This window comes from Hyla sarda, chromosome 8 (genome assembly GCF_029499605.1).
Source record: "Hyla sarda isolate aHylSar1 chromosome 8, aHylSar1.hap1, whole genome shotgun sequence".
Lineage (NCBI taxonomy): Eukaryota > Metazoa > Chordata > Amphibia > Anura > Hylidae > Hyla > Hyla sarda.
This window is the reverse complement of record NC_079196.1, coordinates 134,491,148-134,517,241: the sequence shown is the minus strand read 5'-3', so window position 1 is coordinate 134,517,241 and position 26,094 is coordinate 134,491,148. Positions and strand designations below refer to the sequence as shown.

General features: G+C 45.3%; 1 long non-coding RNA gene across 2 annotated transcripts in view; it reads right to left on the bottom strand.

Annotated features, from left to right (window-relative positions):
• Positions 1-6,342: 6,342 nt before the first annotated feature.
• Positions 6,343-26,094, bottom strand: part of LOC130285141 (uncharacterized) — a 32,617-nt gene continuing 12,865 nt past the window's right edge. The window contains exons 2-4 of one of the 2 annotated variants that reach the window (XR_008847266.1): positions 19,786-19,904; positions 6,935-7,088; positions 6,343-6,803 (exon numbers count right to left, since the gene is read on the bottom strand). This is a non-coding gene — a long non-coding RNA (uncharacterized LOC130285141). The remainder of the gene's footprint in view (positions 6,804-6,934; positions 7,089-19,785; positions 19,905-26,094) is intronic. The other variant, XR_008847265.1, reaches the window with a different exon arrangement.

Below are 26,094 nucleotides of genomic sequence, written 5' to 3'. Positions count from 1 at the left end.
GCTGTCCTGGCACCATAGGGGCTTCCTAAATGGGACATGCCCCCCAAAAACCATTTCAGGAAAAATTGCTTTGCAAAAGCCAGATGGGACTCCTTCTCTTCTGAGCATTGTAGTGCGCCCGCAGTGCACTTGACGTCCACATATGGGGTGTTTCCATACTCAGAAGAGATGGGGTTACAAATTTTGGGGGGCATTTTCACCTATTACCCCTTGCAAGAATTGAAAATTTGGGGGAAAACTAGCATTTTAGTGAAAAAAAAGAAAAAATTATTTACACATCCAATTTTTAACGAAAAGTCGGCAAACACCTGTGGGGTGTTAAGGCTCACTGTACCCCTTGTTATGTTCCTTGAGGAGTGTAGTTTCCAAAATAGTATGCCATGTGTTTTTTTTTTGTTGCTTTCCTGGCACCATAGGGGCTTCCTAAATGGGACATGCCCCCCAAAAACCATTTCAGGAAAAATTGCTGTGCAAAAGCCAGATGGGACTCCTTCTCTTCTGAGCATTGTAGTGCGCCCGCAGTGCACTTGATGTCCACATATGGGGTGTTTCCATACTCAGAAGAGATGGGGTTACAAATTTTGGGGGGCATTTTCTCCTATTACCCCCTTGCAAAAATTTAAAATTTGGGGGGAAAACTAGCATTTTTGGGGAAAAAAAGAAAAAATTATTTACACATCCAACTTTTAACGAAAAGTCGTCAAACTCCTGTGGGGAGTTAAGGCTCACTGTACCCCTTGTTACGTTTCTTGATGGGTGTAGTTTCCAAAATAGTATGCCATGTGTTTTTTTTTTTTTGCTGTCCTGGCACCATAGGGGCTTCCTAAATGGGACATGCCCCCCAAAAACTATTTCAGGAAAAATTGCTTAACGAAAAGTCGTAAAACACCTGTGGAGTGTTAAGGCTCACTGTACCCCTTGTTATGTTCCTTGAGGGGTGTAGTTTCCAAAATAGTATGCCATGTGTATTTTTTTTGCTGTCCTGGCACCATAGGGGCTTCCTAAATGGGACATGCCCCCCAAAAACCATTTCAGGAAATATTGCTTTGCAAAAGCCAGATGTGACTCCTTCTCTTCTGAGCATTGTAGTGCGCCCGCAGTGCACTTGACGTCCACATATGGGGTGTTTCCATACTCAGAAGAGATGGGGTTACAAATTTTGGGGGGCATTTTCTCCTATTACCCCTTGCAAAAATTGAAAATTTGGGGGAAAACTAGCATTTTAGTGAAAAAAATAATAATAATTTACACATCCAACTTTTAACGAAAAGTCGTCAAACACCTGTGGGGTGTTAAGGCTCACTGTACCCCTTGTTACGTTCCTTGAGGGGTGTAGTTTTCAAAATAGTATGCCATGTGTTTTTTTTTTGCTGTCCTGGCACCATAGGGGCTTCCTAAATGGGACATGCCTTCCAAAAACCATTTCAGGAAAAATTGCTTTGCAAAAGCCAGATGTGACTCCTTCTCTTCTGAGCATTGTAGTGCGCCCGCAGTGCACTTGACGTCCACATATGGGGTGATTCCACACTCAGAAGAGATGGGGTTACAAATTTTGGGGGGCATTTTCACCTATTACCCCTTGCAAAAATTGAAAATTTGGGGGAAAACTAGCATTTTAGTGAAAAAAAAGTAAAAAGAATTTACACATCCAACTTTTAACGAAAAGTTGTCAAACACCTGTGGGGTGTTAAGGCTCACTGTACCCCTTGTTATGTTCCTTGAGGGGTGTAGTTTCCAAAATAGTATGCCATGTGTTTTTTTTTTGCTGTCCTGGCACCATAGGGGCTTCCTAAATGGGACATGCCCCCCAAAAACCATTTCAGGAAAAATTGCTTTGCAAAAGCCAGATGTGACTCCTTCTCTTCTGAGCATTGTAGTGCGCCCGCAGTGCACTTGACGTCCACATATGGGGTGTTTCCATACTCAGAAGAGATGGGGTTACAAATTTTGGGGGGCATTTTCTCCTATTACCCCTTGCAAGAATTGAAAATTTGGGGGAAAACTAGCATTTTAGTGAAAAAAATAAAAAATAATTTACACATCCAACTTTTAACGAAAAGTTGTCAAACACCTGTGGGGTGTTAAGGCTCACTGTACCCCTTGTTACGTTCCTTGAGGGGTGTAGTTTCCAAAATAGTATGCCATGTGTTTTTTTTTGCTGTCCTGGCACCATAGGGGGTTCCTAAATGCGACATGCCCCCCAAAAACCATTTCAGAAAAACTCACTCTCCAAAATCACCCTTCTGAGCCCTCTAGTGCACCCACCAAACACTTGACATACACATATGAGGTATTTCCTTACTCGAGAGAAATTGGGTTACACATTTTAGGAAGATTTATCTCCTTTTACCCCTTGTAAAAATTACAAAAACAGGGTCTACAAAAACATGCGAGTGTAAAAATTGAAGATTTTGAATTTTCTCCTTCAATTTGCTGCTATTCCTGTGAAACACCGAAAGGGTTAACAAACCATTTGAATGTCATTTTGAATACTTTGAGGGGTTCAGTTTTTATATTGGGGTCATTTGTGGGGTATTTCTAATAAGAAGGCCCTTCAAATCCACTTCAAAACAGAACTGGTCACTGAAAAATTTCGATTTTGAAAATTGCTGCTATAATTTGAAGCCCTCTGGTGTCTTCCAAAAGTAAAAACATTTCAACTTTATGATGTAATCATAAAGTAGACATGTTGTATATGTTAATCATTATATAATTTATTTGGAATATTCATTTTCCTTATTAGCAGAGAGCTTCAAAGTTAAAAAAATTCTAAATTTTCAATTTTTTCATCAAATTTTGGAATTTTTCACCAAGAAACGATGCAAGAATCGACAAAATTTTACCACTAACATAAAGTAGAATATGTCACGAAAAAACAATCTTGGAATCAGAATGAAAGGTAAAAGCATCCCGGAGTTATTAATGCTTAAAGTGAAAGTGGTCAGATGTTCAAAAAATGGCCGGGTCCTACAGTGAAAATTGGCTGGGTCCTTAAGGTGTTAATTACCGTCTAAGCCGAGCCCGAAAGGTTGTAGAATGTGTTTTTGGCGTAATGGCAAACAAGTGGAGAGTTCTTCACACTGTAATCTGCTTAAATGTAGAGACCGTTGATCAAGTGGTGAAAGCATGCTGTGTTCTTCATAACTATGTCCGAGACCATGATGGTTTGGAGATAGATTTTGAAGAAAATCTTGCATCCTTTCCGACCTCAATCAGCTGGAATACATCTAGGCCATATTTAAGTGGTTTACGTCTGCGAGATCGTTTTGCAGATTATTTTTTGTCTCCTAAAGGTTCGGTGCCCTGGCAACAGGCGTGTATTTCTGGGAGTTAATCTTAACCACTTAAGAACCAAGGGTGTATGGATACGCCTTGACTTTCTGGTACTTAAGGACCCAGGGCGTATCCATACCCCCGTGGGAATTTCGGTCCCCGCCGGGCGGGGACCGGACCGGGATGCCTGCTAATATCGTTCAGCAGGCATCCCGTGCAAATGCCCAGGGGGGTCATCAGATCGTTGGTGAATTCACACTAACGATCTGCCGCGATTCGGGTCATACGGGTCACGTGTGACCCGCTGACCCGAAGATACAAGGTGATAGGGGGTGTACAATACACCCCCCTATCACCCACTATATCTATGGGGAGATGGCGAAATCGCCACCTCCCCAGGAGCGCTGCTATTGGCTGGATAGCCAATAGCAGCCGGCGGGGTTAACTGCATCTTCTTGCAGCTCTGCCCGTTAGCTGAGTTCAGTCAGCGGGCAAAGCTGCTCGAAGGTGCCCCACAGGACCCCCCCTGTGAGGATTGGTGCCCCCTCCGGACCGACGATCCCCCATAGAGCAGGGACAGAAAACCCCCCAGGGAAAGGTAGGAAAAAATAGTGTAAAACAATAGAATAAAATGAAAAAATAAAATCCCCCCCCTGACTCCCTAATAGGTCCCCAAGGGTCTGCCTGAGATTTTTTAGCTTGAACCGGGCCCTATTAGGGGTTCATGGTGCTGCATTTGGCCCCCCATTTTTTTTGGGCCGCTGCTTTTTATTTTTGTTCATATAACGGTGTGTGATTTCTAATCACACACCATTATATATAGTATACACCAACCACACACACTACATACATCCCTAAACCCCCCCCCCCCCCCCACACACCCCCTCCGCCCCCGCCACCGTAGAAAAAGGCGATGGCTCGCCGGAAATTTTCGGTAGTGGAGGCATACGCTTTTCTTGCCTCCGACTCCGAATCTGTCAGTGAGGACGATGAAGATCCAACATTCCTGTGTTCTTCATCGTCCTCCTCATCATCTAGTACTGATGATGAGCCCCCTGCACGGCGGTGGAGACGCCGCCAGGCGAGGCCACGCACCCCCCATGAAAGTGTCCCAGTGGCTGGCACTAGTGCGAGTGGTGATGCCGCTCGTACTAGGAGTCCGACCCCCCAGGCGATTTTACCGGAGCTCCCTTCCGGTGAACCTGTCTGGAGACCCCCAGAGGGTTATCAGCCACGGATTCCGGAGTTTGTTGGCGACTCCGGAATCCGGATTGACACGGCTGGGTTCACTGAATTTGACATTTTCAGTTATTTTTTCAGTGACAGTCTGGTCAATCACATGGTGGTGCAGACAAATCTGTACGCCAGGCAGTTCATCGCCCACCACCCTGATTCTTTTTTGGCCAGGTCCAATGAATGGTATGCCGTCAGTGCAGCAGAAATTAGGACATTTTGGGGCCACGTGCTGCACATGGGCCTGGTCAAAAAGCCAAGTGTCAGGCAGTACTGGAGCGGGGACGTCCTATACCAGACCCCGCTGTACAGTATGGCCATAGCACGGAAGCGGTTTGAGGCCATTCGGAAATGCCTGCATTGTGCAGATAATGCGGCATGTCCACCCCGAAGTGATCCCACCTATGACCGGCTTTACAAAGTGAGGCCGGTCATCGATCACTTTGGAGCCAAATTTTTGGAGGCCTATGTACCGCTTAGGGAGCTCTCGGTTGATGAGTCTCTCATCAGTTTTAAGGGGAGACTCATCTTCCACCAGTATATTCCCTTGAAGCGGGCGCGATATGGCGTGAAGCTATATAAACTATGTGAGAGTACACTCTCAAGTTTAGGGTGTATGAGGGACGAGATTCCCGTATTGAACCCCCAGATTGTTCCCCCACTCTGGGTGTTAGCGGGAAAATCGTTTGGGACCTTATGTACCCATTGCTGGATAAGGGTTAACACGTGTACGTGGACAACTTTTATACCAGCATCCCTCTCTTCACATCTCTTGCCGCCAGATCGACGTCCGCTTGTGGGACCGTGCGGAAGAATCAGAGAGGCCTCCCTATGGGACCTATAACACTGCAAAAAAAAAGTGGAAAAAAAAAGTGAATAAAGATCATTTAACTCCTCCCCTATTAAAAGTTTGAATCACCCCCCTTTTCCAATAAAAAAAAAACACAGTGTAAATAAAAATAAAAATAAACATATATGGTATCACCGCGTGCGGAAATGTCCGAATTATAAAAATATATCATTAATTAAACCGCTCGGTCAATGGCATGCGCGCAAAAAAATTCCAAAGTCCAAAATAGTGCATTTTTGGTCACTTTTTATATAATTTAAAAATGATCAATAAGTCCTATCAATGCAAAAATGCTACCGTTAAAAACTTCAGATCACGGCGCAAAAAATGAGCCCTCATACTGCCCCATACACGGAAAAATTTAAAAGTTATAGGGGTCAGAAGATGACAATTTTAAACGTATTAATTTTCCTGCATGTAGTTATGATTTTTTCCAGAAGTACGACAAAATCAAACCTATATAAGTAGGGTATCATTTTAATCGTATGGACCTACAGAATAAATATAAGGTGTCATTGTTACCAAAAAATGTACTACGTAGAAACGGAAGCCCCCAAAAATTACAAAACGGCGGGTTTTTTTTTCAATTTTGTCGCACAATGATTTTTTTTTCTGTTTCACCGTAGATTTTTGGGCAAAATGACTGATGTCATTACAAAGTAGAATTGGTGTCGCAAAAAATAAAGGCAAGGAGCAAAAAACGAAAATGCAAAAACGGAAAAAACCCCGGTCCTTAAGGGGTTAAAGCACCCATTGATTTCAGTGGAAGTTCAAGGTGGAACTGCATGGAAAAAGTGCCTTAACTGCCTTTCCGGCTTACACCTGGCTGGTGTACATGAAGGCTTATAGGCTTTGATATAGTACTAGCGCCCAAAGATGATTATAAAACTGTGCAGCATACAGTTCCATTTACTAGGGTCAGCAAATCGTCCCATACATCAGGAGGTTTTTCCAATACACAAAGCACAACGATAAACAAAGTGTGAACAGAGCCTTATTGCTTTTTTTATGTAAAAACAATGATGCACATGAAAGGAGATAAGTTAGTATGTGTCAGATGATCTATGGCAGCATTCAGTAATCTTTAAACCATCAAAACATCACAGAAAAAGGTCAAGGGAAACCAAACAACTGACCACCTCAAGGGATCTGGCGCTTGGAATAAGTTCCGTTTTTGTTTCTTCTGCTGCCTACAAGAGGGGATGTTGACCTGGGGCCTTGGCTTCCACTGGGCCCTTCAACCTCACCATCTTCCCCTACATCTGTGGAATCCACCACAACTGGTTGTGGCATGGTCTCATTTTGATCCAAAATGGAGGATGGTTCGTGTTCCTCAGGAGTTAACTGGCCCTCATCAGTAGTGGTTTGTGTGCCCTGTTCATCCTGGGTTTCTTGTGTGTCAGGCAACCCCTCTTCTTCGGACACAAAATCCATGTTGGTCTCTGTTCTACAATTAATAAAAAAAAACTCTATGAACAATGATTTATAATTTTTGTAACACTGACACACTTCTTTAGTTGGATTATTAATTTTTCTGTTCTTTCAGGGATTAGTAACCAAGGATTGGCTGGTACTTACTGTCTGAGCTCTCTGCCTGGGGCCAGAAACAACAGCTGCTGGAAATATTTGTATTTTTGAGGCGTTGTTGCTCCACTACCACTAGCTCCATGCTTGTTATATTCTTTACGTAATCGATCACGCAGAGACCGCCATCTTTTTGTCACAGCTTCCTCTACAAAGAAAAACAAAATATTTTTGTTGTACATGTTTGTGTAATACTGAATTCAATATCAATTTTATATCAAGTGATGAAAAAACAGCGCAAGTCTCAGCAATGAAAAATGAGTAACTAGGGATACTTGACATTTACAATGCTCTTGTCTGTACCTTTTTTTGGATAATAAAATGTTGGAATATTTAACCTTGAATTGACGTTATCATTGTACACATGCATGAACCAGGAGAATATACATCATCCTGGGCCTGTGTTGCTTAATGGGGCCACAACCAACTGGATTAACGTTTCTCACACTCAAAACACAAGATATGTTACTCCCTTGCTAAATTTTATAAAGTCTGAACAAGGTCATATGCAATGTTATAATTTTAACACTAATATGTTATTTGTAATAAATGTTTAAAAAAATATGCTTTATTTTTCTGGGGAATTAAAGTGTTCTAACATTTTTGCTTATGACAATTATTGATCACATTCACTATTCTAAATAGTGGCCTAAATTTTTTAATTGAGGAAAAGAATATGTGTATATATAGAACATAAATAATGTACTGATGTCATACACAATCAGATTGGTTCATTCATTATGTAGAGACAATATTCTAAATAAACTAAGCAACGTAATTGGTTGCTATGGGCAACTGTCTACTTACCTTAAAACAATGTTTGACTATATATTATATAATTAATAAAAACTTGAGAACACGAACCTATTGCCCCTTGCTCCCTGGCATTTTTGCTGTCCCATGTTGCAAAAAGTCCCTTGAAGACCACGGTCCATGCCTCCTCCTTTAAAGGGTACCTCTCATCTAATAAACTTTTGATATATTTTAGATTAATGAATGTTGAATAACTTCCCAATAGCATGTTAATGAAAAATATGCTTCTTTCTATTGTATTTTTCCCGATCAGTCCTGTCAGCAAGCATTTCTGACTCATGCTGGAGTCCTAAACACTCAGAGCTGCCAGCCTGTTTTGTAGCAGGCTGGCAGCTCTGAGTGTTCTCCTTTGTGAACAAAGCAGACTGGCAGCTCGTAGTGTTTAGGACTCCAGCATGAGTCTGAAATGCTTGCGACCAGGACTGGTAGGGAGACCCCTAGTGGTAATTTCTTCAAAGTGGAAAATTAAATAGAAAGAAGCATATTTTTTAATAACATGCAATTGTGAAGTTATTCTGCATACATTAATCTATAATATATAAAAAAAAATTTGATGAGAGGTACCCTTTAAGAAACGATCCTTATTTTCCCTCAAGGGACCTGTCCCATAATATGGAATGTGCTTCCACCTATAATTTTTGATAAGCAAGCCATTTTTAAAATCAAATTAAAAAAAACACAAATTCGGAAAAAACACACATTCGCAACATCGCTTTGGTCATAACCCCACCAAAAAAATACATAATTGTAATGTTCGCATAGTATAAAAAGAAGAACAACACACATGACACGATATTAATAAGCATATTGCCATGTGTGTACTTTAAAAAACAAATAGGAGGGTCCTTTGTAGCTTTGCATTGTGGCAAAGTTTGCCAAAATGCGCTTGCTAACAAAATATACATTTCGGCAAAAAGAAATAAGGAGCCACTTACCTTACCCAACCCACACACACACACAAAACCCCAAACCCCACATAACACCCACTTAAAACATACACTAATGTGCCAAAATAACACCCACACACATACAGCAAGAGGTATACTTACAAGCTGAATAAGCTTGTCTACATTAAATAAGACGCGGGGTGGCATGATGATCCAAAATGTTCACACACCCAGCAATGTCCAGCCTCTGAATAAACATTTTGGCTGACTACAGAGAAAATGGCTGCTGTTCCTCTTCCTGGGAACAGCCCCTTTTTTTCACAGGTGTAAAAACGGCAAAGAAAAACGCCAAATGCAAAACAAACATGGCGTTTTTAATGGCGTTTTTTCACTCCCATAGACTTTAATGGGAGCAAAACACCACGATTTTGACTAAAAACGCCAGTATGAGCTAAAGACAGCGTTTTTTGGAAAAGCAAAGGAGCTGTAAAAAAATGCCAAAAAAGTGAAAAAACGCCAAAAGGATTTAAAAAAAAAACCCGCCAAAGTGAAAAAACGCCAAGTGGAATAAGAAATTAGCTATTTCTCATTGATTTACAGCTAACATCTGGCCACAGCGTTTTTTGGCCCAAAAAAACGCTGTGCGGCAGAATTGGCATTTTTCTTGGCGTTTTTGAAAAAGAAAAACCAAGTGGAATCCTAGCCTTAGTCGTTTTGAGAGAGAATTTTGCTGAAATGGTTTTTGGGGGGTATGTTGCATTTAGAAAGTCCCCAGGGTGTCAGAACAGCATAAAACCCCTCACATGGCATACTATTTTGGAAACTACACCCCTCAAGGAACATAACAAGGGGTATAGTGAGCCTTAACACCTTACAGGTGTTTGACGGCTTTGCATTGAAGTTGAACGTGAAAATGGAAAATTAGATTTTTAACACTAAAATGATGGTGTTACCCCAAATTTTTCTTTTTCACAAGGGATAATTGGAGAAAATGGACCCCAAAATTTGAAGCCCAATTTCTCCCGATTAAGAAAATGCCCCATATGTGGGGCCATTTGGAGCGCCATTGTTCTTTTGAAGAGAGAATTTTGCTGAAATTGAAGTCGGGGGTCATGTGAATTTTCAAAACTCACATAGTGCCAGAATAGCAGAAACCCCCCACATGTGACACCATTTTGGAAACTAGACCCCTCCAGGAACATAACAAGGGTCACAGTGAGTACTTACACCTCACAGGTATTTTGAAGAGTAGGCCGTAAAAGTGAAAAATTAGATTTTTAATACTAAATTGCTGGTATTAACCAAAACTTTTTTAGTTTCACAAGTAGTAAGAGAAAAAAAGCTCTGCAAAATTTGTAGCCCAATTTCTCCAGAATAAGGATATGCCCCATATATGGCGGTAAAGCACTATGCGGGTGCAAAACAGGGCTTAGGAGTGAGACAGCACCAATGAGATTTGAGGCCTAAAGTGGTGCTTTGCACTGCAATGGTTGAGGTTCCGACATAAAATCAAAAAAATAAACCCCGGCAAGTGACAACAATTTTGAAACTACACCCCTCAAGGAAGGTAACTGTTACGCCGAGCGCTCCGGGTTCCCGCTCCTCCCCGGAGCGCTCGCAGCGTTCTCCTGTTCGCAGCGCCCCGGTCAGACCCGCGCCCCCTCGCGATTCGCATCCCGGCCCGCTTACCAGACTCGTTCCCCGTCTCTGCTGTCCCGGCGCGCGCGGCCCCACTCCCTAGGGCGCGCGCGCACCGGCTCTCTGCGATTTAAAGGGCCAGTGCACCAATGATTGGTGCCTGGCCCAATCAGTCTGATTAGCTTCCACCTGTGCACCTGTCTATATAACCTCACTTCCCCTTTCCTTCCTTGCCGGATCTTGTTGCCTTTGTGCCAGTGAAAGCGTTCCTTGTGTATCCCAAGCCAGTGTTCCAGACCTCTTGCCGTTGCCCCTGACTACGATCCTTGCTGCCTGCCCTGACCTTCTGCTACGTCCGACCTTGCTCTTGCCTAATCCCTTGTACCGCGCCTATCTCAGCAGTCAGAGAGGTTGAGCCGTTGCCGGTGGATACGACCTGGTTGCTACCGCCGCTGCAAGACCATCCCGCTTTGCGGCGGGCTCTGGTGAATGCCAGTAGCCACTTAGAACCGGTCCGCCGGCTCGGTCCACGCCAATCCCTCTCTGACACAGAGGATCCACCTCCAGCCTGCCGAATCCTAACATTAGATCCGGCCATGGATCCCGCTGAGGTGCCGCTGCCAAGTCTCGCTGACATATCCACGGTGGTCGCCCAGCAATCCCGACTGATCGCCCAACAAGGTCACCAGCTGTCGCACTTGACCGCCATGCTACAGCAACTTCAGTCACAGCTACAGCAGCAACCATCTCCTCCACCGGCTCCTGCACCTCCTCCGCAGCGAGCGGCCGCTCCTAACCTCCGCTTGTCCCTGCCGGACAAATTTGATGGGGACTCTAGACTCTGCCGTGGTTTACTGTCACAATGTTCCCTACATTTGGAGATGTTGTCGCACCAATTTCCTACAGAACGGTCGAAGGTGGCTTTCGTGGTTAGTCTCCTGTCTGGGAAGGCCCTGTCATGGGCCACACCGCTCTGGGACCGCGATGATCCTGTCACCGCCACTGTACAGTCCTTCTTCGCTGAGGTTCGCAGTGTCTTCAAGGAACCAGCCCGAGCTTCTTCTGCCGAAACTGCCTTGCTGAACCTGGTTCAGGGAAATTCTTCTGTAGGCGAATACGCCATCCAATTTCGTACCCTCGCCTCTGAATTATCTTGGAACAACGAGGCCCTCTGCGCGACCTTTAAAAAAGGCCTATCCAGTAACATCAAAGATGTGCTGGCCGCACGAGAAATTCCTGCCAACCTGCATGAACTTATCCATTTGGCCACCCACATCGACATGCGTTTTTCTGAAAGACACCAGGAGCTCCGCCAGGAAAAAGACCTTGATCTCTGGGCACCTCTCTCACAGTATCCTTTGTAATCTACCCCTGTGCCTCCCGCCGAGGAGGCTATGCAAGTGGATCGGTCTCGCCTGACCCATGAAGAGAGGACTCGCTGCAGAGATAAAAATTTATGTCTGTACTGCGCTAGTACCGAACATTTCTTGGTGGATTGCCCTATTCGTCCTCCCCGTCTGGGAAACGCACGCACCCAGCTCACGTGGGAGTGGCGTCTCTTGGTCTGAAGTCTGCTTCTCCACATCTCACTGTGCCCGTACGGATTTCTCCTTCTGCCAACTCCTCCTTCTCAGCTGTGGCCTTCTTGGACTCTGGTTCTGCGGGAAATTTTATTTTGGCCTCTTTTGTTAATAAGTTCAACATCCCTGTGACCCGTCTTGCCAAGCCGCTCTACATTTCCTTGGTCAGCGGAGTAAAATTGGACTGCACTGTGCGTTACCGCACAGAACCGCTGCTCATGAGCATTGGACTGCATCACGAAAAAATTTAACTTTTTGTTTTGCCCAACTGCACCTCTGAAGTCCTCCTCGGTCTGCCATGGTTCCAACGCCACTCTCCTACCCTTGACTGGACCACCGGGGAGACCAAGAGCTGGGGTGCTTCTTGCCACAAAAAATGCCTCACATCTGCTCCCAGTCCCGTCAGTCAAACCTCAGTGTCTCCTCCTTTACCTGGTCTCCCCAAGGCCTATCAGGACTATGCTGTGTCTCCTCCTCATAGCCCCCGTCCTGGTAACACTCTGCCCCGTGCCAAGCTTCACCCTCTTCCCCCCCCCTCGGCCCTCCCACGCCTTCTGGTTTGCCCGCTGTTGATGAGGTTTCCCTGGACTTCTCCACCATCTGGAAAGAGACTCAAAAATCCCTCATACAGGCCTCATCCCGGATGAAGAAGCATGCTGACAAAAAAAGAAGAACTCCTCCTGCTCCGCCAAGTATATCCGCTTCCGTGTCCCCAGTTATAAACTGGGACCACGTTATCTTGGACCCTTTAAAATCAAGTGCCAAATCAATCCTGTCTCCTACAAACTCCTTCTTCCCCCTTCTCTCCGTATTCCTAACACTTTTCATGTCTCTCTCCTTAAACCGCTTATCCTTAACCGCTTCTCTCCCAAGGTTGTTGCTCCTACTCCTGTCTCCGGGTCCTTAGATGTCTTCTCGGTTAAAGAAATTCTCGTGTCTAAGACGGTAAGAGGTAGAAAAAAAAATCTTGTAGATTGGGAGAATTGCGGCCCTGAGGAGAGGTCATGGGAACCCGAGGATAACATTCTCGACATGGACCTAATTCACAAATTTTCAGGTTCCAAAAAGAATGACCCAAGGGGGGGGTACTGTTACGCCGAGCGCTCCGGGTTCCCGCTCCTCCCCAGAGTGCTCGCAGCATTCTCCTGTTCGCAGCACCCCGGTCAGACCCGCTGACCGGGAGCGCTGCGATAATGTCCCTAGCCGTGATGCGATCCGCGATGCGGGACGCGCCCGCTCGCGGTTTGCATCCCGGCCTGCTTACCAGACTCGTTCCCCGTCTGTGCTGTTCCGGCGCGCGCGGACCCGCTCCCTAGGGCGCGCGCGAGACGGCTCTTTGCGATTTAAAGGGCCAGTGCACCAATGATTGGTGCCTGGCCCAATCAGTCTGATTAGCTTCCACCTGTGCACCTGTCTATATAACCTCACTTCCCCTTTCCTTCCTTGCCGGATCTTGTTGCCTTTGTGCCAGTGAAAGCGTTCCTTGTGTATCCCAAGCCAGTGTTCCAGACCTCTTGCCGTTGCCCCTGACTACGATCCTTGCTGCCTGCCCTGACCTTCTGCTACGTCCGACCTTGCTCTTGCCTAATCCCTTGTACCGCGCCTATCTCAGCAGTCAGAGAGGTTGAGCCATTGCCGGTGGATACGACCTGGTTGCTACCACCGCTGCAAGACCATCCCGCTTTGCGGTGGGCTCTGGTGAATACCAGTAGCAACTTAGAACCGGTCCGCCGGCATGGTCCATGCCAATCCCTCTCTGACACAGAGGATCCACCTCCAGCCTGCCGAATCCTAACAGTAACAAGTTCTGTAAAATGAAAAATTTTATTTTTTTACACTAAAATGCTGGGGTTACCCAATTTTCTACATTTTCACAAGGGGTAATAGGAGAAATTGGGTTACAAATTTTGGAGGGCTTTTTCTCCTGACTATGGAAACACATCCACATATGGGGTAACGTGTTGGGCAGGCGCACAGCAGGCTCAGAAGTCATAGAGGTCTGTTTGCATTTGAGGTCTATTGCATATCAGTAGCTGACGGTTACATACATTCAAAGGAAAATACAAAAATGAAACACCCACATGTGACAACATTACAGAAAGTACCCACCCTGAGGAATGGGTATACGGCTAAAAAGGACATTTTAAATGCACGGGTGTTTCATAAATTTATTTTCCAGTAATGGATGAAAATTGCAATTTTCAACCTATGTTCTACTTCATTTTTCTGGGAACAACTAACATGTGACTCCGAATTGTCGCCTGGAAATACGACAGAGCTCATGAGCGAGAACTCTTCGCATTTGAGGCCGATGTTTGTTACGGACCTGGAATGTTACATACATTCAGAGGAAAATACAAGAAAGGAACACCCACATGTGAGCCTATTACAAACAGTACACCCCCTAGGGAAGGTGTATAGGGATGAAGGCGAGATTTGGAACAGACGGGTGTTCCCTAAATTTATTTTCCAGGAATGGATGAAGTGTACTATGGGGGGAATGAAAATTGCAATTTTAATACTGATATGCCAATTCCCAGAATGATGACCCAGAGTATAGCCCTCCCCAAACCCTATGCTCTGAATCATCATTCTGGGAATGTGATGTGTGTGGCCGTCCCTATTCTGTTACCTCAAATGCGCACCTCGCTCAGGTGGGGAGAAAGCGCTGCGCATTTGAGGCAACTGCAAACCCCCAAAGCTGTTGACTCTGTGTCCCATGACCCTTTTATCAGGGGTATTGGGATATAGTTTTTTTTGGTTGGGGGGGGGGTTTGGTTTTAAAATTTGGAGGACAATGTACTCTGGACTGGTACATTGGAGTCGAATTCTGGGGAATGAAAATCATGGAAAAGGATTAAAAAATTGTGTTTTTTATGCAGAGGCCAGGATGATCGGGGCAAGTGTCACCCTGAGTGGTGATGTCCTTCCGAATCCCCTTCCTGTGACACACTCTGCATTTTTTCTGGGATCGTCCCTTCTTTCCAGTGTGGGGGACCTCACCTGGAAAGTGTTGGCCGGGGACGATCCGGGGCACTGAAGTTCCAGAGGTGCTCTGACCCGCTCCTTGGTGGTCACCAAAGATGAGGGCCTTTAGAACTTCCTCTTGAAACTGCAGGTATGTCCCTGTGTTGCCAGCATACTTGGACAGTACAAAAGAGTTGTACATGGCAACCTGTACCATGTAGACCGCAACTTTTTTGTACCATACCCGTGTTTTCCACATGGCATCATATGGCTTGATCAGAAAGATCAATTCCCCCCATATACCGATTGTAGTCCAGAATACAATCGAGCTTGAGGACCGGTCCTGCAGTACCTCGCACAGGGACAGGGGTGCTGCTGCTCCCATGAATTGTGGTGAGCATAAGGACATCCCTCTTGTCCTTATACCTGACCAGCAACAGGTTTTCATGGGAAAAGGCATGGGACTCACCCCGAGGGATAGGAGCGTGTAGGGGATGGGGCGGAAGGCCTCTTTGATTCTTCCGGACTGTCCCACAAGCGACCGTGGATCTGGCGGCGAGGGATGTGAAGAGAGGGATACTAGTATAAAAGTTATCCACATAAAGGTGGTAACCTTTATCTAGCAATGGGTGCAAAAGGCCCCAAACGATTTTCCCAGTAACACCCAGAGTGGGGGGACATTCTGGGGGTTAAAAACGGGAATCTCGTCCCTCATACACTATAAACTTGGAAGTGTACCCTGAGGTACTCTCGCAAAGTTTATACATCTTCACACCAAACCGCGCCCGCTTGGTAGGGATGTATTGCCGGAAGCTGAGTCTCCCCTTAAAGCTGATGAGAGACTCATCAATAGCAACCTCCCGCCCTGGGACATAGGCCTCCAAAAATTTGGCAAAAACTTTTAGCCTAAAGTCTATGTGCGTGTTATACGCTGATAAGCCGCTGCAGTTCAATGATTTTTAAATCAATGAACTGCAGCAGCTTTTGCAGGTGCAGAGACCTGCCGTCACTGCCGGCTTCTCTCCCGCTGCTATCGGCGCCACTACCCCTTCTCCCCCCTGGCTATCGGTGCCGCGGCCCCTTCTCTCCCCCAGGCTATCGGTGCCGTCGCTGCCGGCTTCTCTCCCGCTGCTATCGGCGCCACTACCCCTTCTCCCCCCTGGCTATCGGTGCCGCGGCCCCTTCTCTCCCCCAGGCTATCGGTGCCGCTGCCCCATTGCCGGCGCCGATAGCCAGGCGGAGAGAAGTGGTGCCGGCAATGGGGCAGCGGCGCCAACAGACGGGGAGAGAAGGGGCAGAGGCACCCATTGCCGGCGCCACTGCCCCGTTGCCTCTCCCATCCCCGATTACCTGTTGCCGGGGTCGGTCCGCGCTGCTTCAGGCCTCCGGCGTGCGTCCCTTGCGTCGTTGCTATGCACGAGTGACGTCACTTGTCATTGCGTCTCGCAGCGCATAGCAACGACGCAGGCGACGTACACCGGAGGCCTGAAGCAGCGCAGACCTGGCCCCGGCAACAGGTAATTATACAACCGGGGATGGGGGAGGCAACGGGGCAGCGGCGCCGGCAATGGGTGCCTCTGCCCCTTCTCTCCCCCTGTCTGTCGACGCCGCTGCCCCATTGCCGGCACCGCTTCTCTCCCCCTGCCTATCGGCGCCGGCAATGGAACAGTGGCACCGATAGCCAGGGGGGGGGAGAAGGGGTAGCGGCACCGATAGCAGGGGGAGAAAAGCGGCGGCAGCAGGGCTCTAGACCCTAGGAAAGGCAGGAGGAGAGAAGCACGCAGCAACGGCCTCTCTCCCCCTGCCTTTCCTGGGGGCTTCTACGGGGTCAGAAACAGTGTATCGGGGTATACGCATGCACACACACGCACCCTCATTTTACCAAGGATATTTGGGTAAAAACCTTTTTTTACCCAAATATCCTTGGTAAAATGAGGGTGCGTGTTATAGGCCGCTGCGTGTTATAGGCCGCTGCGTGGTATACCCCGATAAATACGGTAATTGCCTTACAAAAATTTTAATTTATAAAATAAAATAGAATAAAAAAAACTGCCATTTTGTAACTTTTGGGGGCTTCCGTTTCTATGCAGTGCACTTTTAAGTAAAAATGACACATTATCCTCATTCTGTAGGTCCATACTATTAATTTATATACGGTAGGTTTTATAATTTATTTAAAATTAGTAAAATAAAATAACTTTTTGTGCAAAAATTTGTAAGCTTAAAATCATTCTTTTCTGACCCCTACTTTTTTATTTTTCCATATATGGGGATGTGTGGGCCATCATTTTTTGCGCCGTGATCTGTAGTTTTCATTTTTTTTAAAGGAACTTTTTGTAATTTTTTTTAATATATATAAAGTGACCAAAAATACGCAATTCTGGACTTTGTTTTTTTTTTATGTATACTCCATTGTCCATGTGGTTTAATTAACATTATATTTTTATAGTTCAGACATTTACGCAAGTGGTGTATGCTTATGTTTATTTTTGTTTACATATTTTTTTTATAGGAAAAGAGGAATATTTTTTTATTAGGGAAGGGGTTATTTCACATTTTAACTTTATTTACACTATTTTTTAGCTGCCATAGGGGACTATTACATGCGGAATTGTCAAAGCAGAAATCTGACGTTCACCCAAAGAATGAAAATGTTTATTCTGTGGGCGGAATTCCGCTGTACTGCATTGCCTTCTGTGAGATGGCGCATGTCCGAGTGGTCCTACGACCAATGACTTAGGCAGGACCTGTTGCAAGCAGACATTCTGCTGGCTCAATGTCCACAGTGTGGACAAGACCTTAGGAGTTTGAAGGATGAGGGAAAAGATGGGTCTGGGGGGACTTAGGGGTCTGAAGACATAGTGTGTGGTAGTATTATTTTCACAGCGCATGATGTTTGACAGTATATTATACAGGGGGCACAAGGTCTGGCAATATTATAATTAGGAAGCACAGTGTCTGGCAGGGTTATAATGATTGTTGTCTTAATACAGAGGATAAGAATCGGCTGGCAAAGTATGGAACCAATGATGTCCTGGCGTCGAACTTTACAGTGGAAGATGTAGCTGGAAGAAGACATGGCATCTGGACCAGATGATGAAGAAAAGGAGCAACAATAGAGAAGACTTCTTCCATGAGTAAGTTTATCATTGTATATTTTCATGACTGTCCCATCAGTGCTGTAGTCACTTTTAAGTTTTGCAGTAATGATGGATGAAACTTGAAATTTGAGGCTATCCAGCTGTTAAACTACAACTCATCTGAAACTCTCCAGACATAATGGCTGGAAAGAGCGACTATGCAGCCCTTTTTATTTTAAAGGGGTACTCCGGTGGAAAACTTTTTTTTTTTAAATCAACTGGTTCCAGAAAGTTAAACAGATTTGTAAATTACTTCTATTAAAAACTCTTAATCCTTCCAGTACTTATAAGCTGCTGAATACAACAGAGGAAATTATTTTCTTTTTGGAACACAGAGCTCTCTGCTGACATCGTGAGCACAGTGCTCTCTGCTGACATCTCTGTCCATTTTAAGAACTGTCCAGAGTAGAAGAAAATCCCCATAGTGGTTTGGGGGGGCCCATCATAGTGAAGTGCTTCGTCTTCTAGGCAGCCTTAACCTGGCCCTGCCCCCCCCCCCCCACACACACACACACACACACACACACACAAAATACCCAAAAAGATAAAATTATAAAACGCTTAACCCCGAAAAAAACGCTGATCAGTGATAAATCACTGACAGCGGTGGGGCAGGCCGCACACACAGGTACGGTCCGTCCAAACAGTACAGGCCTGCTACTGGTGACACGCCTATAGGTGCAAAAAATAAAATAAAAAAAAGCAGCTTTAACCCGAAAAAGCGCCCGCACAACAAAAAAAAAATCGCTGCTCAGTACTATGGGACTGATCAGCGGCGGGTGGGCTTTAGCTAACTGTGGCGGACCGCTCTTTTATAGCTAAGAGGGCCGAGCCACAAGTTAAGCAAAAAAAAAAAAAAAAAGGTCTGGGCCCCCCAAAAAACGATGGGGGCAGACCGCAGCGACCCTGTAAGGCCAGGGTCACGCAGCTAAAGGTGCTGCGGACCTGCGGACACCTACAGACTGTGCACCAAAACATAAAAAAAAAAAAATCTTTTAACCCCTAACTGTCCCTACCTAATCTAATGCTTTCTCTAACTGCTTTCTGTACCAAGGGGCCACAGAAAGGGGGCAAGGGGGCACTTTCTTTAACTTTTTTGGCACTGAGGGGGGAGAGTGCAGTACGGAGCTCCGTCCTGCACACCAGATCAGAAGAAAATGGTGGGCAGAGCGGAGCATCGTGCTCCTGCACCCACCTCCCCCCTCCCCATACTGCAGTGATTGGTGCGGTCACTGCAGCCACCCAATCACTGCTGTACTGGGGGGGTGTATATTGCACCACCGATCATCATCATTATCCGGGCCATCGGGTCACACGTGACCCAGATGACCCGGAACCGCAGCAGACCGCCGGTTAGTATTTACCGGCGATCTGCTGCGATCGCCGATATGGGGGATCCTCAGGACACAATGCCGGGATGCCTGCTGAATGATTTCAACATGCATCCGGCTCCGATCCCCGCCCGGCGAGTGGCGGGGAACGGAATTGCAGCAAATCGCCGGTCTGAATTGACAGGCGATTTGCTGCGATCGCTGATATGGGAGGACCTCAGGACCCCCCTGGGCGTTATGCCGGGATGCCTTCTGAACGATATCAGCAGGCATCCCGGTCCCGTCCCTGTCCGGTGAGCGTCAGGGACCGGTAGAACGCATGGCGTATCCATACGCCCTGAGTCCTTAAGGACTCGGAAACGGGGGCATATGCATACACCCTGTGTCCTTAAGGGGATAAAGTAGTTTTACTATTGGCAGTCACTACTGCCAAAAGGGTTAGTGAACTCCAAGCCCTAGCTTCCTCTGAACCTTATACTATATTCTTACCTAAAAAGGTCCTTCTGAGATTTCTCCCATAATTTATGCCATAAGTTAACCAGGTAATTTCTCTCCCGCAGTTTTCTCCTTAGCCTGGAACTGCTCAGACTGACTTTGCATTCCTAGATCTGGTAAGATGTTTAAAGATTTATTTAGAATGAACTAAACCCTTCAGAAGATCAGATAATCTCCTTATTTTACATCAGGGGTCTAAGAAAGGTGCTAAGGCATCTAAACCTTCCATCTCCAGATGGATCTGTGAATGCATACATTTATGCTATACCACCAAGGGTTTGGCTTCACCGGATTTCACAAAGGCCCATTCCACTAGATCTTTTTTTGACCTCTTGGGCAGACGGAATTCTGTTCCTCTGGAACAGATATGTCAATCAGCAACTTGGAGCTCTCCCTTGACATTTCTTAAACATTATAGGGTAGACACTTTCCTGTCTAGTGAAACCTTTTTCGCTAAGACCATTTTAAATTCTATTATACAGAAGTGCCCCCCCTAGGGGTTATTCTTGCTAGATCCCCACATTGTGCTGCTGAGGGACACTAGGGAAGACTAAATTTAGTAAGTTAATTTGTGTTCCCTTAGTCTCCTCAGCAGAACAAGCTACCCTCCCTAGTTAGTTTTTTGGTACTTCATAATTTACTCACTGTCCTGATGTGAGCAGGGCGCTTTATAGTCATTGTATGGGAGGTACCTATGATTTTAATTTGATTTCATTAAAAAATCCCCGGTCCTAATTAGCTCACAGGGGCGGAGACACCCCAGATTGTGCTGCTGAGGAGAGTAAGAGAAAACAAATTAACTCACTAAATTTAGTCTTACTTTGGTCCTGGCAGTGCAACAGGGTCCCGGCTGTGTGTTACAGCCGAGTGCCTGCCACGATCTTGTGGCTGCACTGGGCAGCACCCACGAGAACCATGAAGGTGTATATTCGTCCTGGTGAGAGAACGTGCATCCTGCCTGGACGTGTATACACGTCCATGGTCGTTAAGGTGTTAACCCCAGACAATTTTCAGTATAGGACCCGTTCATTTTTTGCACATCTGACCACTGTCACTTTAAGCATTAATAACTATGGGATGCTTTTAATTTCATTCTGATTCCGAGATTGTTTTTTCGTGACATATTCTACTTTATATTAGTGGTAATATTTTGTCGATACTTGCATCATTTCTTGGTGAAAAATTCCAAAATTTGATTAAAAAAATTGAAAATTTAGCTTTTTTTTTTACTTTGAAGCTCTCTGCTTATAAGGGAAGTGGATATTCCAAATAAATTATATATTGATTCACAAATATAATATGTCTACCTTATGTTTGCATCATTAAGTTGACATGTTTTTACTTTTAGAAGACATCAGAGGGCTTCAAAGTATAGCAGCAATTTTCAAATTTTTCACAAAATTTTTAAAATCGAAATTTTTCAGGGACCAGTTCAGTTTTGAAGTGGATTTGAAGGGCCCTCTTATTAGAAATACCCCATAAATGACCCCATTATAAAAACTGCACCCCTCATAGTATTCAAAATGACATTCAAAAGTTTGTTAACCCTTTCACATTTGGCTTTTGGAAAGCAAATTTTGCTGAAATGATTTTTGGTGGGCATGTCGCATTTAGGAAGCCCCTATGGTGCCAGCACAGCAAAAAATATAAAACACATTGCATACTATTTTGGAAACTACACCCCTCAAGGAACGTAACTAGGTGTATAGTGAGCCTTAACACCTCACAGGTGTTTCACAACTTTTTGTTAAATTTGGATGTGTAAATGAAAAAAAAATTTCACTAAAATGCAGGTTTTTCCCCAAATTTTTCGTTTGTACAAGAGGTAATAGGAAAAAATTACCCCCAAAATTTGTAACCCCATTTCTTCTGAGTATGGAATTACTCCATGTGTGGACATCAAGTGCTCTGCTGGCGCACTACAATACTCAGAAGAGGAGGAGCGTCAGGGGCCATGTGCATTTACAAAGCTCCCCTTGGTGCCAGAACAGTGGACCCCCCACATGTGACCCCATTTTGGAAACTACACCCCTCACAGAATTTAATAAGGGGTGCAGTGAGTATTAACACCCCACTGGCATTTGAAAGATCTTTGGAACAGTGGGCTGTGCAAATGAAAAATTAAATTTTTCATTTTCACGGACCACTGTTCCAGAAATCTGCCAAACACCTGTGGAGCGTAAATGCTCACTGTGCCCCTTATTACATTATGTGAGGGGTGTTGTTTCCAAAATGGGGACACATGTGGGGGGGGGTCCATTGTTCTGGCACTATGGAGGCTTTGTAAACACACGTGGCCTTCCATTACGGACACATTTTCTCTTCAAAATCCCAATGGTGCTCTCTCTCTTCTGAGCATTGTCGTTCGCCCACATAGCACTTTACATCCATATATGGGGTATGTTCTTACTCAGTAGAAATGGGGTTACAAATTTTGGGGGCTTTTTTCCTATTTTCCCTTGTGAAAATGAAAACTTTAGGGTAACACCAGCCTTTTAGTGAAAATTTTTATTTTTTCATTCTCCCATCCAAATTTAACGACAATTCGTCAAACACCTGTGGGGTGTTAAGGCTCACTATACCCATTGTTACATTCCATGAGGGGTGTAGTTTCCAAAATGGGGTCACATGTGGGTATTTGTTTTTTTGCGTTTACGTCAGAACCGCTGTAAAATCAGCCACCCCTGTGCAAATCACCAATTCAGGTCTCAAATGTACATAGTGCGCTCTCACTCCTGAGCCTTGTTGTGCGTCCGCAGAGCATTTTACGCCCACATATGGGGTATTTCCGTACTCAGGAGAAATTGCATTACAAATTTTAGGGGTCTTTTTTTTTTTTTCCTTTTACCGCTTGTGAAAATAAAAAGTATGGGGCAACACCAGCATGTTAGTGTAATTTTTTTTTTTTTTTACACTAACAGGCTGGTGTAACCCCCAACTTTTCCTTTTCATAAGGGGTAAAAGGAGAAAAAGACCCCCAAAATGTGTAGTGCAATTTATCCCGAGTACGGAAATACCCCATATGTGTCCCTAAACTGTTTCCTTGAAATACGACAGGGCTCTGAAGTAAGAGAGCGACCATGCGCATTTGAAGACTAAATTACTGATTGCATAGGGGTGGACATAGGGGTATTCTACTCCAGTGATTCCCAAACAGGGTGCCTAACTCCTAAACTCCAGCATGCCTGGACAGTCAGTGGCTGGAGGCTCCATTTTGGAAACACTGCCGTACAATATTTTTTTCATTTTCATTGGGGGGGGGGGGAAGAGGGGGGACAGTGTAAGGGGGTGTATATGTAGTGTTTTACCCTTTATTATGTGTTAGTGTAGTGTTTTTAGGGTACATTCTCACTGGCAGGTTATGGTGAGTTTCCCGCTAGGAGTTTGTGCTGCGGCGAAAAACTTGCCGCAGCTCAAGCTTCAAGAAACTTACTGTAAACCTGCCCGTGTGAATGTATCCTGTACATACTTTAGAAAACCTCCAGCTTTTTAAAAACTACAACTCCGAGCATGTACGTGCATGCTGGGAGTTGTACTTTTGCAACAGCTGGAGGCACACTGGTTGGAAAACCTCCAGTTAGGTTCTGTTACCCAACTCAGTATTTACCAACCAGTGTGCCTCTGCGCTGTTACAAAAGTACAACTCCCAGCATGTACTGATCGCCGAAGGGCATGCTGGGAGATGTAGTTATGCAACAGCTGGAGGTACGTAACTACAGGGTGGGACATTTATATGGATATACCATGGGAATGGTTGGTGATATTAACCTGTTTGTGGCACATTAGTATATGTGAGGGGGGAAACATTTCAAGATGGGTGGTGACCATGGTGGCCATTTTGAAGTTGGCCATTTTGAATCCAACTTTAGTTTTTTCAATAGGAAGAGGGTCATGTGACACATTAAACTTATTGGGAATTTCACAAGAAAAACAATGATGTGCTTGGTTTTAACGTAACTTTATTCTTTAATGAGTTATTTACAAGTTTCTGACCACTTATAAAATGTGTTCAATGTACTGCCCATTGTTTTGGATTGTCAATGCAACCCTCTTCTCTCACTCATCAAACACTGATATCAACACCGCAGGAGAAATACTAGCACAGGCTTCCAGTATCTGTTTCAGGTGCTGCAGAATGGGCAAAACAAAAATTGGAACAGGACCCTCAGTTTACGCAGAAGATTTTGTTCAGTGATGAGGTAAACTTTTATGTGAATGGTGAAGTTAACAAACAAAACCACCGCTATTGGTCTGCCACTAACCCACATTGGATAGATCTCTCCAAGACTGTTGGAACACAAAAATTGATGGTATGGTGTGGTATATGGGGTACAAAGATAGTGGGGTCATTCTTCATCAATGGAACCCTCAAGGCCACTGGATATGCGAAATTGCTACATGATGATGTGTTTCCCTCTTCATGCTCTGAAGCTGGCATGTTCCCTGAGTTTTTCCAGCAAGATGGTAACCACCACATTATGGATGTCAGGTCCGAGCATTCCTAGATGAACCGTTTCCTGGAAAGTGGATTGGTCGTTGTGGGCCAGTTGAATGGCCCCCAAGGTCTCCCGATCTGACCCCCTTAGACTTTTATCTTTGGGGTCATATGAAGGCAATTGTCTATGCTGTGAAGATCCGACATGTGCAGCACCTGAAACTACGGATACTGGAAGCCTTTGCTAGCATTTCTCCTGCAGTGTTGCTATCAGTGTGTGAAGAGTGGGAGAAGAGAGTTGCATTGACAATCCAACACAATGGGCAGCACATTGTACACATTTTATAAGTAGTCAGAAACTTGTAAATAACTAATGAAAGAATAAGGTTACGTTAAAACCAAGCACATCATTGTTTTTCTTGTGAAATTCCCAATAAGTTTGATGTGTCACATGACCCTCTTCCTATTGAAAAAACAAAAGTTGGATTCAAAATGGCCGACTTCAAAATGGCCACCATAACACCCATCATGAAAAGTTTCCCCCCTCACGTATACTAATGTGCCACAAACAGGAAGTTAATATCACCAACCATTCCCATTTTATTAAGGTGTATCCATATAAATGGCCGACCCTGTACAACTCCCAGCATGCCGAGACAGCTGTTTGCTGTCTGGGCATGCTGGGATTTGCAGTTTTGCAACATCTGAAGAGATACAGTTTAGAGACCACTGCACAGTGATCTCCAAACTGTGGCCTTTCAGATGTTGCAAAACTACAAATCCCAGCATGCCCAGACAGCAAACAGCTGTGTGGGCATGCTAGGAGTTGTAGTTTTGCAAGATCTGGAGGGCTACAGTTTAGAGACCACTGTACAGTGGTCTCAAACTGTAGCCCTCCAGCTGTTGCAAAACTGCAAATCCAAGCATGTCCAAACAGCTGTCTGGGCATGCCAGGAGTTGTAGTTTTGCAACATCTGGAGGGCTACAGTTTAGAGACCACTGTACAGTGGTCTCAAACTACGCCCTCTAGATGTTGCTAGGCAACTTACCGGCTTCCGTAGGATTCAGGGAGCTGCATCACCGTCCTCTTCTTCCGCTGATCTCCGTCACCGATCGTCGCTCCGCTGCCACGGATGGGTAAGTGGACTTCGTCGCCGGTCCTCTGTCGGTTTCCCCGTTCTTCCCCGCCTACAGTGGGTGAGCAGAGCGGGGAAACCAAAAGTTAACCCCCCCGCGCCCCCGATCTGCTATTGGTCGTCGCGTCTATACAACCAATAGCAGGGATAGGAGGGGTGGCACCCCTGCTACCTCGCTCCTATCCCTTCAGGGGGACTGGGGGTGTCTTGGACAAACCCGATCCCCCTTATTTTCCGGGTCACCATAGACCCGCATGACCCAGAATTGCGCAAATCCCAGGTGTGAATTCACCTGCGATTTGCTGCGATTTGCTGACATGGGAGGGTCTGATGACCCCCCTGGGCATTTGCGCGGGGTGCCTGCTGATCGATATCAGCCGTCACCCTGGTCCAGTCCCTGCCCGGCGCGTGGCGGGGACCGAAATTCCCACGGGCGTACATGTATGTCCTGGGTCCTTACGTACCAGGGTGTCAGGACGTACCTGTACGCCCTGGGTCCTGAACAGGTTAAAGGGTACTCCACTGGAAAACCTTTTTTTTTTTTTTATCAACTGGTGCCAGAAAGTTAAACAGATTTGTAAATTAGCAATATATAGAAAATAGGAGAGGCTCCTATCTGCTAGTTACCTTGATCCGAGCAACTCAAATGGCACCTATACCCACGGTGTCGGAAAGTAAAGTGATTAAAAGGAAAATTGAGGCTCAGGATCTTGAATACTGGATAGACATTTA